Genomic DNA, 17019 nt, shown 5'->3' with positions numbered 1-17019 from the left:
TAATGGTGCCCCCATCATTGGAGATGCCTCCCTTGGCGAGGGGAACATTACATTTTTTATTTTCAAAAATAAAAGCCTGAGTCAGCGTTTCCTTTTTCAAAATTAAAAAGAAAACTGTTTGATGCAGGACTGCATCATGCTGACACAGCCTTGTACCAAACAGTGAAATACATTGAAAGGAACTGCCATTATGGCACTGTAAATTACCACCTGGTTGGCGGTAGTTTATAAATTTGGCAGGCAGTCCCTCTTCCATGGGGATGGAGTAATTTACTTGGTCCCCATGGTGGAACGATGGGCCATCCATCAAAATATAAATCAGGGCCTAAGTCCCAAGGTAAAATGTTGGACCAGTTTAAACCTGGTTTCTGTACCTAATGCTGCGCTACAATGAGGTCAGTCCTCAGGGTTTTTGGAATTCCGTTGGAGGGGACCGAGAAATTTGTCAAAATACAGCTACATTTTGGGTTGTTTAGAAAAATGGGAAAACGTGCTGAAGAAGGAAGCATCTGTTTTTTTCCCCTGCAAATAGCATCAACAAAGGGTTTGCTATCCTAAAATCAGCATCTTTTCATCTTTCAGGAACAGGCAGACTTGAATCAGAAAACCAGAATTTTCAACACATATTTGACATTGTACTGGGTTATAGCCCATTTTTCCTATTTTTATGCCTTCAACCGCCTTCCAGTTGGTGGTAGAAATGGGTGTGAAACCAATAATTGATCCTGGACATTTTTGAAGAGTAGACACAATACTGAACTCAGCAAAGGGGCATTTGTGTAGATCCTTCAAGGTATTCCTATAGAAAATAACAGTTGAAATGGAAGATATTCAAAGTGAGTGGACAAAAACAGCCATTTGTGTCAGAATGTTCATCTGTAACTTCTTCTAACTATGGCAGATTTTTTAAAGCAATATATCGTTACGTCCATTGGACCCTTTTGGTTATGGGGATAAATAAGGCTTCTAGCTTCACCAAGAACTCTAGGTACCCAGAGCCAATAACTGAGCTGCACCTTGCAATGGATTTTCATTGTGCATGGGGTATACAGTAATTAATTTGGTAAAATATAAACAGAGAAAAATAGTTATCAATGAAACCTATGTATTTCTGAAATGAGCACACATTATGGAGTTTATAAGAATTTTTTTTTTGCACATCTCTGAATTTAGGGATACCCATACTAGCATGTGACTTTGAGGGCATTTCTCAAAATCACTTCTTTCTTACACACAGTCTTACATTTGGATGGTGCAAATGCAGAGAAAGACAATTGGTAATAACACTTGTTCTACTATTCTGTGTTCCCTTAAGTCTCTCGATAAAAATGATCCCTCACTTGTGTGGGTATACCTAGTGCCCATGACAGCAAACAACCTAAAACACAACATGTATGCAGCACATTTTTCTACCAAAAACTGACCATCTTTTTCCAATGTAGGTAGCTCGAGACTTTTGATCCCAGCTTTGCTGGCAACTAGGGAAATCTAGCCAACCTGTACATTTTTTTAAACCAGACATGTAGGGGTATCCAGGGTAGGCTGCCACACATGGCTCTCCCCACTTATTTTTGCCCAGAATCCCTTACAAACCTCAAACTGTGAGAATAAAGACACTTTTTCCTAACATTTATATAAGGAAAAGTTCTGGAAACTGTGGGGTACCACAAATGTTTTTCTACCCAGCATTCCCCCAATGCTCCCAATAAAAATGGCACCTCATTTGTGTGGGTAGACCTAGTGCACGTGACAGGAAATGACTCAAAACACAATGGCCCTCATTCTGACCTTGGCGGTCTTTTCGCAAGACCGCCGAGTTACCGCCGCGGTGAAGACCGCCGACCGCGGCGGTATGCCGCTGTGCGCATTCTGACCGCTGGGAGCGTTCCGCCGGAAAACCGCCAGCAGCCACACTGGCGGTCGGCGGGAAAGTGGAGACTGGTCAACCTCCACCGCCACGCCAGCAGAACACCGCCCACAGAATTACGACCCACATTTCTGTGTGGCGGTCTTCTGTTGGCGGTCTTCTGTTGGCGGTCACCTCCCCATGGCTCCCGTCGCCTCCCGGAGGACCAACGCACAAGGTAAGTTGACCGTCCGTGAGGGGAGGGGGTGGGGGGGTGTTGTGTGATGTGGGCGTGCATGGGGGTGTGCGTGTGAGTGTGTAGAGGGGGTGTGTGAGTGCGTGTATGCGGGCGGGGGGTGCTGCTGTGTCTATGGGTAATGTGTGCTGTTCGGCAGGTGCGCATGTCTGCATGTATGTGTGCGGGTATGTGTCCCCGTTGTGTATGTGTGTGTAGGGGGTGTGTATATGTGCATGTTGGGGGTGTGTGCATGTCGGGGTGCATGTATGTGCATGTCGGGGTGGGGGTGGGGAGGGGGTTCGTACCACCTCTGGGGGGTGGCAGGGGGGTGGAGGGTGTGGGGGGAGGACTCGGGTGGGTAGTGTGGTGTGGGGGAGACCCCTATCAGTGCCAGGGAAGGAATTCCCTGGCCCCGATAGTGCTTACCGCCATGGTTCGCACGGCGGTTCCCGCCCGCAAGAAACCGCGGCGGTAGGCAGGGTCATAATACCCTTGGCGGTCTTTGGACGACCGCCGGGCCGGAGTGCGCAAACTCCAGCCCCGCGGTCATGACCGCCGTGGCGGTCGGAGTGGAGAAGTGGCGGTCGGTCGCGGCGGGGACCGCCGCGGTCAGAATGCCATTTTTAATACTGCCGGTCTGTTCGCGGTCCGACCGCCGTCTCTCCGCCGACCGCCAGGGTCAGAATGAGGGCCAATATGTATGCAGCATATTTTTCCACTGAAAACTGACCCTCTTTTTCCGATGTGGGTAGCTCTAGGTTTTGGACCCTAGCTCAGCCGGCACCTAGGGAAACCTAGCCAACCTGTATATTTTTTTAAACTAGACACCTAGGGGAATGTAGGACAGTGTGACTTGCGTGGATCCTATTAGGTTTTCTTACCCACAATGCCCTGCAAACATCAAACATTTCCTGAAATCAACCACTTTCCTCACATTTCTCTGATGGAAAATTCCAGAATCTGCATGAATCCACACAATTCCTACCACCCAGCATTGTCCTGCCTGTGCCAATAAAATGCCGCCCCGCCTTGTGTGGTTGGGCCTAGTGTTGTGACAGGAACAGATCAAACCAAGGACAAATGGAGCGCTTGTGTGGAGACTCCAATTGACCTTGGTTAGATACATTCTTGTCACTGGCACCAGGCCCAGCCACACAAGTGGGGCAGAGTTTCTATCGCCACAGGTGTGGCAATGCTGGGTGGTAGGACTTTTGTGGATTCCTGCAGATTCCGGAAGTTTCCAAGACAGAAATGTGTGGAAAATGCAGAACAGACAAAGTTGGAGTTTTGCAGGGCATTTTGGGTAAGGAAATGGCGTAGGGTGCATTTCAAGCACACCAGCCTGGACTTCCCCAGATGTCTACTTTTCAGAAGTGACTGGGTCTGGTATATTTTTCCAGGTAGCAGCATACCCAAGCCCAAAAAGTGAAGCCCTCATTATTGCAAGAGTCAGATCTCCTTTTCCTTGCCATTGGAATGAGATGCTTTAGTCAGCATAGGGGGCAGAAAGCCTGTGTCCAATTTGGAGGGTGGGAGTATTGCAATTCACATTCTGGGCAGCCCCCACCCCTAATAGTCCCTGGTGCCTAGTTGGCTTTCTCCTGTAAACATTTAATTTTTTTGGGGTGGGGCATTGACAGGGCATCATGCCCCACCCCTACCCCTACACTAATTAAATGAAAAAATCCCTGTGTCCTCGTGGGATTTCTCCCCCCCTGGTGGGCATATCAGGGGCTATTGTCCCAATCTGCCCCCGGGGGGGCAGAAAGACTGAACTTAGGCAAGAACACAAGGGGAGCAAAAGCCCTTGCCCAAGAGTCTAGGGTCTAGTGAAGTGGGGCCAGGCTTGAGGATCGTTCCCTCCTCAGGTGATCGCCAAGCAGCAATCCACTAGGGAAGGTTACCATTCTCCCTTTTCCAACGATAACGCTACCGTCTGCATCGGTGCTCAGAGGGCTGAGATAGTCCCACAAGCACCGGTGCAGAAAAAGTGAAATGAGTTGATTGGCTCATTTCATTTTCGTTTTCAAGGAAATTAAGTTGTCATTTTCCTGAAACCACAGAAACAGCATCGGAAGGCAGGGGACTTTCCTCCAGCTCCTGAGGCTGTTTCTTTGCTAAGGAAATCCCTCTGGTGTCTACACCAGAGGGATTTCCAATGCTGTGTATGTCGGATAGCTGGGAGCCACCTGATGCACATGAGCACCAATGCATTGGATGGCTCCCAGATGTCCGACGGATCAAAGGGGTTAACTTTCACCCAGGTCAAACACAACCAGAAGACCGTGGTTGGAGCTTAATGTTTTTTTGGAGCCATTTTCACATTTTAACTATGAAAATTCATAACTCTGGCTCGGCTTATTGGATTTTCTTTTTGTGATTTTATTCATTAAAATATGATTTAAGGTGGCCATTATGATCTTGGCGGTGTGGGCAGCTGGCATGGCGGCCCACACTGCCACATAATGAACCCTTGGAGGGCCGCCTTAGGCAGCCCTCACTCACTGCCAGGCTGCCTCCGTCAGGCAGCCTGGCAGCGGTCGGCATCATCATCTGACAGGGCAGCGGTGCTGCCCCTCGAATAATGATCCCCCAGTCCCCAGACTTTCCCTGGACGGTTTCCCCACCAGGGAAAGGCTGGCGGAAGGGGTGCACCGGGGCACTCCTGGGGGCCCCTGCACTGCCCATCCACTTGGCATGGGCAGTGCAGGGGCCCCTGTGCAGTGCCCCATCACGCAGGTCACTGCCTGATTTACGGGCAGTGGTCTGCTTGATGGGTGCAACAGCACCCGCCGCACAGATGCATTGGTGGCAGCTCCATGTGGAGCCGCCATCAATGTCCCGGCCAGGCATTCCTCTGGGCCGGCGGACAGAAAGAATGTTTCCGGGGGAGCTGGCAGTCACTTGTAAGACCACCAGCATGAACTCGGCAGTTTCTACCGCCGTGTTCATTATGAGGGCTTATGTTTTTTATATTGGTTTAGGATTTTTTTGTGTAGTATTATGACTTTGTTGTTGTTTGAGTACTGCATAGATACTTTACACCTTGCCTCTAAGTTAAGCCTGGATGCTGTGTGCCCTAGCTACCAGGGGGGTAAACTGAGGTTAATTTTGTGACTTTAAAAGTTCACCCCACAAGGATTGTGATTACTACTTGAGGTGGTTACTGACCTTTCTCAACTAATAACCCAATTTCTTACACCAGTCATATGCAGTTTGATGGTATGTATCTTTGAGGTACATAGATGGGGAGTCAAGGATAGTAAATCTTTATTTATCTATGTATACTTACCTTTATGATATTTTGGTAGTTGATATTCTGGCTGGGAGAGTTTGGCAAAGTGCCTGGATGAAATCAAATAAAAACTAACAATATAGTGGATAGAGGATTCCCACAAAGTCATTTACAACTGAACTATAGAATAAGAACTTAACTTTCAAGTGACAGCGAGAGAGGCTGAATGTTAACGTTTATGTGATATTATCTGGCTTCTGATATTTTCCTTTATGGACAAATAAAAAGGTTTCAAATATTTGTTGAAAGAAAATCTGGTATACTGAACTGTCTGTGTATTTCAAAAGAAACAGGTTTCAGATCACAGTAGGGTTCTTATGTGCCCAAGTAATAAAGAGGACCTATTTGGTTTTTATGTTTGAAAAGGGACTATTATCTACTGAATTATTCATACAAAGTGCAAGAATTTAGTGGTACCATCTGTGAACCATAAGGGATTCTAGTCCTTAGTCAGTGAATGCCACAAGTGCAATACCCAATACCTGGATTGGTTAATCGTTGAACCATAATGGTTTACTCATGTCAACTCCATTAGCAGAGCTGACCATTGTACAAGCAGCTATGAAGGTTTTGGAGGCCTTTTCTTTACTATTAGGATCTTGGTGCCCAATGTTCAGCAACCTATATTATTGTAGCGTAACCTAGGGTTTGTAGAACCCAAAGCTTTCTAGATAATATTGATGAAGCTCAGTCTGTCTTTATGGGAGCAGAAACCACAGGCTGCTTTTCACTGGCCTGATTTAGAGTTTAGCAGAGGGTGTTACTCTGTCTCACATGTGACGGATATCCCTTCTGTCATAATACAATCCCATTACAACCTATGGAGATGGTAAGACAGCGGACAGGATATCTGTCACGTTTGTGACAGAGTAACTGTCTGCCAAACTCTAAATAATGCCCTTAGTTATGTAAAATATGAAAGTCATGACATGGCAATCTCTTGACATTAATTCCCAAGATGGGCTCATCATTTTGTCCTTTTCATTTTGGTTTGATTGTTTTATTTGATTGCAAAAACAAGTTGGAAGCAAGGATATTCTTTTATCATGAGATTGACTGAGTAGAAGCAAATCAATTACCACCTTTTGTGCAGACAGTTGTGCCACTGAATATATTATTGAGATGCATTATTTTACCTAGAAAGTCAGTCCCTGTGGAAAAAAGCTTAACTCTTCTCTGGTTGCTTTAATTTAAATTAGTTTAGCTGAAACTGAGTGATATTGATCCTTGCCCCAGACATTGATTCAGGCTTCTGAAAGGTCTGCCTGGCCAGTGCAGGGATACACTCAGATATATTTAACATGTGCAAAATCCTGAAACATAGCTGCCTGTTGGCTCCAACTCTTTTCAATTAATATTTGGCAGATTGTTTGCTGGAAATCCTAAAATAATCAAAATATTTTAATCCTGAACTTGGTGGAATGAAGTATCCTGTGTTAGGGTAGATAGGCAGTTTGGCCCTGATGGTTCAAAGCATGACGGTTCATCAGTGGGGTCTTAACAATGTTGGGCAATTAATGTTCAATCAACGTTCTGACTATTAATACTATTAATATGGGGAAAACAAAAAAGTAATTTATTAAACTATGATATGTCTCCCACAGAGTCAGTGGAGTGCCTCATCTCTGGCTGCCCTCTGGAGTCCACCCACCATACTTAGAGATCCTGTTCTGTCAGCAGGGTTTGATTTGCCAAAAATGGTTGCACCGTGTGGTGGATGCATTTTCAGAAAAGTTAGCTGCCTTGTCATGGTGTCTGGTGGGTGTTATTTTTTATATTTCAGAAATAAGCCCCTTCCCCTCTGAGTCTTCTTTGTTAACTCTGTGAGGACACTTCCAGTCCACCTATATACTCTTTCTACCTTTGCATTTTCTGTGAGGTGAAAAGCATAAAGTTCATACTTGCCCACAAAACACTCATATTGGCTCACCTAATTTTGGTCTCTCTGCAAGAGAGGACAAACTGACAGTAAAACAGTATGTATGAGTATCAAAAGGGGAAAGTCTTTTATGATCATTCATGCTGAAATGGTAATATACACATTCTATATCAAAGTGCAAACATTTACAACACGCTTAACCCCATATCATAATGTACTACAAAGAAAGCTCCAATCCTGTAACATGGATTAGCATGATACTGTCATTACCACCCAGTTTACAGTCAGGTGTTTTACAGAACATCCCAGGGGCTTAGTCTTTTTGGGTACCTTCGTGGAGATGCAAAATTACGTCTCCCAAACCTTTGAGTGTGGGAAAGTCACAAGCGTTAAAATGTGATAGAACTGTAATAAAATAACAAAATCCCATAATTAAGACCATTGGTAAAAGGAAATATTGCTGTCAATTAATCACTTAAAAATTGTCTTTGAAAGGAGATTGCAATCTATCTGGAACAATCCAGAAGGTTCTGGAACAAGCCTGAAGATTTGGGAACGAATCATAAGGTTCTGGAACAAGCCAGTAATTGGACTTTGATAGCACATGGCAATCCATCAGCAACAAGCCAGAATGTTCAGAAACATGCCAGAGGGTTCTGGAAACAGCCATGTGGTGGTGGCAACCATCTTTGATTGAGGAGGCTATAATTAACATTCCTTTTGACCACACCCTTTGCTAGGCAATCAAAGTTGCAGTGAAGATATCAATCGTGTTTCTCCCGTCGAATCAGCTTACCTGCCATCCAGGAAATCTTTTCTTCTGTGAACCTTGCACGTCCTGGAGAGAGTCATCAATGATCTGCAAGAGATTAAAAAGACAAGCGAAAGCTAAGTACATTTAATGTTTACCTCCTTAGTGTGCGCATGCAAGTCAGGAATTTAAGACAAAAGAACCATGATTGAGCATCAGTAAAAAGAAAGGCTGCCAGGGGGTTTGTAGGGTCAAAAGGACATGACCTGATACTCAAACAAGCCAAATTTGGTCCTCAGTGTGGTCTCCCATTCATCCCCCAGTCAGACTCTAACAAAATGGAAAGAGCCCTGGAGATCCAACTTGCTAAAAATCGTTGCCCCTTTCAACTGTACCAGCAACAATGGTATTAGAGGTAGAAGATACCTGTGTTTTGCTGTCACCTGATATATTGCTCAGATATCTATACATGCGCATAACTTCCCTCCCTTTTTGGTCCTAAAGAAGAAAGGATAGGGTGCTAGTGACTAGGAAGTCAGATAAGCCCTGTTGTTAAATTCTCATCTTGGTACTCTTGCAAATGTTGGGCCGCTGGTTCAGTCAGAGCATAGATCCTCCTCCATGGAATTGGTGCCTTACAGACTAGATCTATCTGGCATACTCTCGATGTGGGAGAGCTGACAGTTCCCCCAGTTAGCCACTATGTACCTGTGCAAAGTTTCCCTTATGGACCCTTTGGATGATATGACACAAGTATGGTGGAATCTCAATGCCTGTCCGGTGTAAAATATCCCTACGGACCAGATCACACACAGAATGTAAGTTGACAAAAATCAAATAGAGACAACAGCCACCCTCGAAAACCACTGATTTCCAATATAAAAGGTGGAGTCTAAAGACTTGGTCAATGGTAGAGGTATGTTGCTGAAAGCCTGCTTGATAGGGGCTGAGAAAAGTTTTGTTTTCCATCCATTCCTGAAGCCTTTCTAATATCACTCTAGAGAATACTTCTTGCATCACATCTACCTGGCTTATAGGTCTATAATTAACAGGCGATGGGGGGAACCTTTCTTATAGCTGGAGATGATCTCTGCCCCAGCCCAGGTAAGGGGAGTGGGCATCTCCTCCATGAAAGCGTTGAAACAATCCAAAGGTATGGATCTTAGACATCCAGTTCTGAACTATAAAGATCCCCTGGTAGTTTATCAATGCCTTGTGCCTTGTGGGGGGGGGGGGGGTCTTGTTGATAGCCCTGAGCACATCCACAAGAGTAATTGCATGATATTCCCTCAAATTATAACAGGACAGCTGCCTACTTGGCATACCACTGATGACATTTCCGTCCAAGTAATCACCATGCTCCTTCCCCATACCAGACAAGGATTGAAAGTGCTCATTCCACATGTCAGCAGAGGTATGGTTTTCTATATTGACACTAGTCTCAGGATCCCCTGCTGCAACTATGCTTCAAATTCCTTTAAAGTCCTTGCTCTTGATGGCACAGTGTAAGGTTTCCCAGTTGGCTAATTCCCACCATTTATTACCAAAATGAATTATATTTTTTTATTCAGTTCTGACGTTTCCTATCAAAATGATATCTTTGTTTTTTTAAAGCCATTAATAGGGATAACTTAGTTACTCAACACTGTTTACCAAACCAACAAGGAGTATTTCTCTTATTGCCCCTAGATCTAGCCTCTACAAAGAATATATCTTTGAGTGCGCCAGCTAGCACTTGGTGAATCTTGGCCACTCTTGCCCTTTGCTGGAGCTACCCTCTACAGTAATGAGCTTACTCAGTTCTTCTAACGAAGCCCTTCGTCAGTAGCCCTTAAAACCTGGAGAACTAGATCAAAGAAAAGGGCATTGCGGTCATTGTCGCGTCTAGGGAGAACTACCATATATATATTACTGAGGTCCATAGCCTTACATCAACAAGGATTTAATCTATCAGTGATGACAGTCCTTCTCGGTTGCATGTGTGTGACCCCTGGCTATCTGATTTTATCCACCCATTACAAGCTCATAAAGAGTAGTTTAAGGTAAGCGCATTGATCTGGAGTGCCAAGGGGGATTATTTTTTAATTGGAGGTAAGGCCAGCACTGGAATAGCCCACAACCTATCTACATAGAATACGATCATAATTAACCTCGAAGGGCTCAAATCGGCATTCAACTTCCTACCCACCATCTTAATGGCACTCTCCGATAATGCAGATAGTAGAGTGGATAGATGATCCACCACACGGGATTCATGTTCAATGGTAACTGAAATAGACGTTGACCAAGCAAAGATCTACACTGGGGGAAAGGTAAGTAAAAGGCACAGAATATCTTTGGTGGGTGTCTCTACTGTTCTAACTGTACATCCCAAATGGGTGGCTATCCATCTGGATAACCCCCCAAATGGCCTACCGCTCCCCCTTCAGCTGCTGCCTTAAAATAGTCTGCATAGCCTATGCGCTGGATTCCTTTGGTCAACGGGGTTTCTTGAAAAAAAGCAGATGTCATATTGGTCTATAAATGAACCCCACTCAGTACTGTCCAATTTACCCTTCAGGCCGGCAAACATTCCATGACCCACTTTAATTGTGCTTACAGATTGTTGTGTGCCCATTAGTCCCACCACATCATCCGGGTTGCAAGGTGGGCTCAGTTGTATAGCCACCTGGTTCGACCCCCTTGCCGTGAAAATTCTAACACAGTTGTTAGTCTCACCAAAGCCAAACTCAGTCCTTACTTTTGGTTCACCCCTTGGTTCATAGCTCTTATCTAGATTATATGGCTCCTGTCTCATGTTAGAAGATTCTACAGAACCATCCCTCAAAGTCTGTCCAAATCATGTATTAAAAGGGACTGTCATATGGTTGCCGTCATACTTGTTGGTTTCTTGATTATGGGCCCTACCTAACAAAAAAATACTCTGGCCTCTACAGATGTTCACATTTACATGCTGCCAATACCCCTCATCCACAATGTTCAGAATTACCCTCAATCAGCCTATTGACATGAGTGATCCTGATGTCATTAAGTCAGTCAATCCCCTGCAATACATCATATCTATTGGCTACAGGTACCTCATATTTCCAGTGATTAGGGTGACTGTGTGTGCAGGGGCTGTATTCAAAACATTAGGGGCCAGGTAATACCCCAAAGGTATGGAGGAGCCTAGCTGCACATTTCTGGAATTAATTATGACACAATCACCTGTCCTGTCGATAGGTCCCTGTCCTATCCAACTCACCATTCGAGTTAGGACAATACTACTAGCCAATGAAGGGGAAAAGTTCCTTTTTCTTGTGAGCCTGTACAAACATTCAATAGTTTGATCTTCCTGATTCTCCCTTTGTCCCAATTTTGATTCTGGTACCCCAGACAGAATCACAACATAGGGGCAGAAAGCAGGTAGGAGATTGTGCTTCCTCTTGACTGCCAAATTGTGCTCTGCACTCAAAACCTTTGTTATAGGTTGTTCATTGCCAGGGTCCAGCCTCGGGCGATCTGCTCCACACTGAGTGGGTGCCAAGGGGATCCCATTCACAAAATGCTCTGGACTACCATATGTGAGAGTTTGAGTGCCCATCGTAGAGCTATGTGCTTCATGGTTCAGTGAGAGCGTTCTTTCCGTTAGTTTATTGTCAGAAGCCACCACCCCAATAGCGCTCTGTAACATCCTGTTGATTGATGTAGGTTTGGGGGAGGAACTTGTGCTTCCCCATTACTCGAAATCTATAACTCCTTCAGCGGACAATGTCCCGGAGACAAGGCAAGTGCCTCTAGGATGAGTTTAACGGACACCAGTTACTTTGTGGGCTACCACAGTGCAAGCAGCAAATTGACAATGGGAGGGCTGCAATAATAAAAATAGGTTGAATCAGCAGTCACTCACCCCTTGCCCCTGTAAGGCCATGTTTACTTGATCTATAGGCAGTACAACTGTAGGCAAAGGAAACAGGGCCCAGTCACATCCGGCTGCGGATGGGTGCAGACAAGCCCGCTCTTTGCCCATGCATGCGCCCGGGTGTGTCCCGCGCATGTTCCCTGCAGCAGGAGCTGCTTTCTAATTTAAATACAGAGCCTCTGGGCATGCTGATGCAATGGGTAGTGCTGACAGCAAAGGGTTCTGGAATCTGTGGTCTGTGTAAAACTGGACCACCCAGCTGTCTCCTTCTCTTCACACCCACGCAGTGGGAGCTGCATTCTATTTGAAATACAGCACCTCCGGGCATGTTTATGCAATGGGAAGACATGTCAGCAAAAGGTTCTGGAGCCTGTGGTCTGAGTCAAAGCAGACAAAGCAGACTCAGCGGTCTCCTTCCCTTCACACCCACGCAGCTGGATCTGCTTTCTCATTTAAATACAGCACCTCCAGGCACGTTGATGCAGTGGGCAGTCCTGGCAGCAAAGAGTTCTGGAGCGTGTGGTACATGTCCATGCAGCCCCCCTTAAATACAGAGCCTCCAGGCACATTGATGCAATGGGAAGTACTTGTAGCACAGGGTTCTGGAGCCTGTGGTCCATGTCAACGTGGCCCACCCAACTGTCTCCTTCTCTTCACAGCACCTCCAGGCACGTTGATGCAGTGGGCAGTCTTGGCAGCAAAGAGTTCTGGAACCTGGGGTCTATGTCAGTGTGCCCCCCCCCCCAGCTGTCTCCTCCTCTTCACAAATCCTGAAGGCATAGGAATAGATGAGGAAAAAGTGGTCTGCTATACCTCAATGGAAGTCTGAATTAAAAATGAAAGCTCTTCAAAGCTTTTTAGTATTTTCCAATTTTTACAGGCATTTCATTAAAAACATTTCAGACATCTTTTGACTCATCACTTGCCTCTTGCGAAACAGAGCTACAGTGACGTGGACAGAGAGTCAAAGCAAGCATTTCAAACACTGAAACAACAATTTATTCAAGAATCTATCTTGAGGCATCTGGATGTTCTCCTCTTATTTATACTTGAAGCAGACGCTTCATTTAACACAACGGGAGGAGTTCTCTCACAGCATCACCCAGATACTTGCCAGATGCATCCGGGGACCTCTTCCTCTCAAAAAATTTACCCCATGTGAATTCAACTATAGTATCACAGACAAAGAGTTGTTGGAGATAAAATGGGCATTCAAAGATGGAAACCATTATCTGATGGGGGCTAGACATACCACTGAAATGTATTCCAACCACTGGAATTTACAGTTTTTAAAATTAGCCAGTACCTTTACTTTTCGGCAGTTTCAATGGTCCTTATGCTTCTTGGATTTTGACTTTGTCATAAAATACCATCCAAACCCTCAGAATGGGAAGACGGATGCCCGATCAAGGTCTCATGTCAGTTTAGTAGACAATAGACAAGATCCAATTTGTGAACCCCATTAATTCTCCCAAAGCAATGAATGGTTTGTAATAGGGTGATGCTAATAGATAACACTCATGACTCTTAAACCAATATAAAAGAGTGCATATGGAATATTGATAAGGAGACATGGTTAAAAATAGACCCGGTCAGAGAAGATAAATATGGGCTATTATATAATCAAGGTAATCCCTTTGTACTGAATTATGATTTCAACATTAAGCTTTAACCTGGGTAAATGATTCCGATATGAAGGTCATGGGGGAATCCAGAAATCTACAGCTACTGCTGAATTATATTTTTGGTGGCTTACACTAAATTCCAATATTTAGAAACATATCACAACTTGTGCAATTTGCACTCAAGGGAAGGCGGATCACAAACAGCAGGGTTGCTACGCCCCATTCTCATTCCACATATGGCAGACTATCTCAATAGATTTTATTATAGAAATGCCTGACAGTCAAGGAAATACTCTAGTAGTGTTGCATCACCTACAAAGATGGGATGTTTAATAGCTTTGACTAAATGACCGACTTCTATTGAATTAGCAAACATTTTCTCACAAAATATTATCCGATTATATGGCATTTCTCGTTTGACCATAACTGATTGAGTCTCTCAATTCACTAAACTTTTGGGGCAAAATCTAAGGTAAGTGATGAAAATAGATTCTCATTTATCTACTCCCTTTCCCCCAGAAACTGATGATAAAACAGAACGCTTAAACCAAACACTGAAACAGCATCTTAGGGGTTTAGCAATCACTCATGTCAAAGATTGGAGCAGGCATCTGATGATTGTCGAGTTTGTTTATAATATTTCAAAACACACTACCTTGGGCTATTCCCCTTTCTATTGCACAAATGGTTATCATGCCAAAATTCATCCATTTGAGTGGCCAGCAACCTCCAATCACCCCTCAGTGAAGGAACATCACAGGAACCTACAGTCCATTCTAAAATCTGCTAAAAAAACACCTTGAGTTATCACGACGCAGGAGTAAACTTTATGCTGTTAAAAAGTGTTCCACAGAACCTCAGTATCAAATTGGTAACATAGCTTAGTTACCCACCAAACATTTGATGTTAAAAGGCAACAGAAAGTTAAACACAAACCAATAATTGGGCAATACTTTATAATTTGAAGCTTAATGAAAAAGAAGTATTCTTTTGGAGAAGTAGTGTATGGGTGTTAGCAGGTGAGCTGTGGAGTGCATGCATTTAATAGACACTTATAAAAAATATTTGCTTTAGGTACAGATTGTTCATGTATTACTAAGAGCTATAGTTTGAATGCATTTTTGTTACCTCAAAAATCAATTTTTTGATCAACTATCTTGTACTACGTGTGTTGTAAGTTTAAAATAATGAGATATCTTTATAGTGGTTTCTGTCACAGGCTGGGACCTCAAAGCACTAATAATACACAAGTCACTCTTCCCCACTGCACCAACCAGTTTATGTTCTATGGCTCCTAACCAAAGAGCTTTCATTACTTCAAATAGTGCATTTCCCGCTTGTTTAAATTATATTTCTCTGATTTAAGTTGTGTGTTATTTTATACTCAGCTATTTAAAAGTGAAAGACCAAGAAAATAGTTACAGAATATGTTGTTACTTTTAAACACAGCTCTGATCACACCCTCACACTCATTGACCCCGCCCCATTGCACCAAGATCAGTGTTGCCATATTTTCTTCATGCACTTTGACCGCTGTGTTGAAGCATTTTATATTTTGCAACACTTTTCATGACACAACAAAAAAAAATCCATTAAACAATTATGAGAGAAGTTTCATGTTATAGCTGCCAAGTGAGATATAAATTAGTGAACTTTATGGTTGTTGACAGTACTCCTTGGAGGCTTTACTTACTGCAGAATAAGGAGGTGCTTAAATAAAACTTGGTTCAGTTTCATTCCTTTATCTCAGACAGTACAGCTCATCGCGTCACATCCTTGTATCTGATATGATCAACTGCACAGGAGGTCAGCCTTCCGAAAGCTGCAAACGTTTAGGGCAAGTGGAATGTGGCCCTGTTGTGGAACTTGGCTGGACTTTCTGCTACTGCTTCTGGTCCTTGTCAGAGCCATCCCTACGTGACATCCTCTAAAAAACTGCTTGCTTCAAGCTCAACATGCTGATTAGCATTCCAGAGTCTATATGCGTATGCTGAGACTTTTTACAAACATGTTATAAAAGTCATATCTTCACAGCTCTCCACTTGCCTCAGCCACACCCACGTTTTAATTTTTTTCAAGTTTCAAGAATTTTATTAAAAATATTCAAATATTATGTTCAAATGAATAAGAACATTGAAGTTAAACAGTTGAGTGAAATATAGGATCAAACAAATACATTTGTATAAATATTATAAAAAATAAACTGTGAATAAGCATACCTTGTAATATAAACCTATATCAGCCTTATACATTAAACAGTAACTTAAGAATGATAACTAATTCAACAATTAGCATTGAGATGGGTAATAAGGGAGATTCAAGAGGGTTTTCACTCTTCTTCAGAAATGGGTTGATGCAAATTAGTTCTTAATTCAGAACAATTTAGCATATTAGTTATAGGTAACCAACAATGTTATCTTGTAACAGCTAAAGACAGTGGAGTAACAAAATTGGTATCTAATCTATGATCATAACAAACATCATACCACTGTGTCTGGAAAGAAATATTAAGAGCATTTTTTAAATTTTTGGTGATTTTCTGGAAAGCTACAGCAATCAATAAATCCACAATTTGCATATCATTTCACAATTTATCCAAATATCAGAAAGACTACCCAAAAATACATTTTGTAAAAGAAAGGCTATGAAGAAATTGATTAATTTGAGTCTATATCTGAAGTCACAATTGTTATGTATGTGGACATTCAAATAACATATGTTTTAGAGTTGAATTAAAGATTTGGCATGTCGAACATGTCGACATTATAGAATTCTTTTTTTTATTTAAAATATGTAGTGTAAGTAGTAATCTATTATATAGAAAAAAATATGTTTGAGTAGTGTTAGCCGCACAAGATGTTCTGCAAATTTTTGTCCATATCTTATTCCATAAAGGAATAGGCAATGAGGTTTGTAAGTCATCTTCCCATTGTAATTCCACCAATGTTCTCTACCTCGGTTGAGCTACATAGTTGAGAAGAGAATAAATTCTTGAGGTTGAGGGAAAAGTTGGTAAAATTTGTAAAACAGGGAAAGGTGTAGGAGCTTGTGAGGTTACAGACAATAGAGAATTATACAATTGTAAGCTAGCTGTGGTTAAGAGCTGATATTTGTTTTGAAAAGAAGTAGGAAAATTAAATAACTGTTTGGCCTGCATACATTAAAGTAATGAGTGATTATCTAATAATTGAGACACCCATACTAAGTCCTTTTTATGGAATGTGTTCCAAAAACACATTTATTGTTAATCTTAATAAGATTATTGTACCAAATTGAAGAATTAAGACATTGACCTTAACTGGAAAATTTAGAAGTAAAGATGGTATGTAACATTTTACAAGTAGGTTTAAGAACCGGTAATGACATATTGGTTGGACGGTGGGTGAGAGAAATAAATTCCCTAAATGAAAACGGATGAATGAAGGATAATTCTAACTCAACCCATAAGGCTTTTTAGTGTAAAGCATCTTCATGATTCAAATGG

The sequence above is a fragment of the Pleurodeles waltl genome, chromosome 1_1 (assembly GCF_031143425.1).
Source record: "Pleurodeles waltl isolate 20211129_DDA chromosome 1_1, aPleWal1.hap1.20221129, whole genome shotgun sequence".
NCBI classification, from domain to species: Eukaryota; Metazoa; Chordata; class Amphibia; order Caudata; family Salamandridae; genus Pleurodeles; species Pleurodeles waltl.
This window is presented reverse-complemented; position numbering follows the sequence as displayed.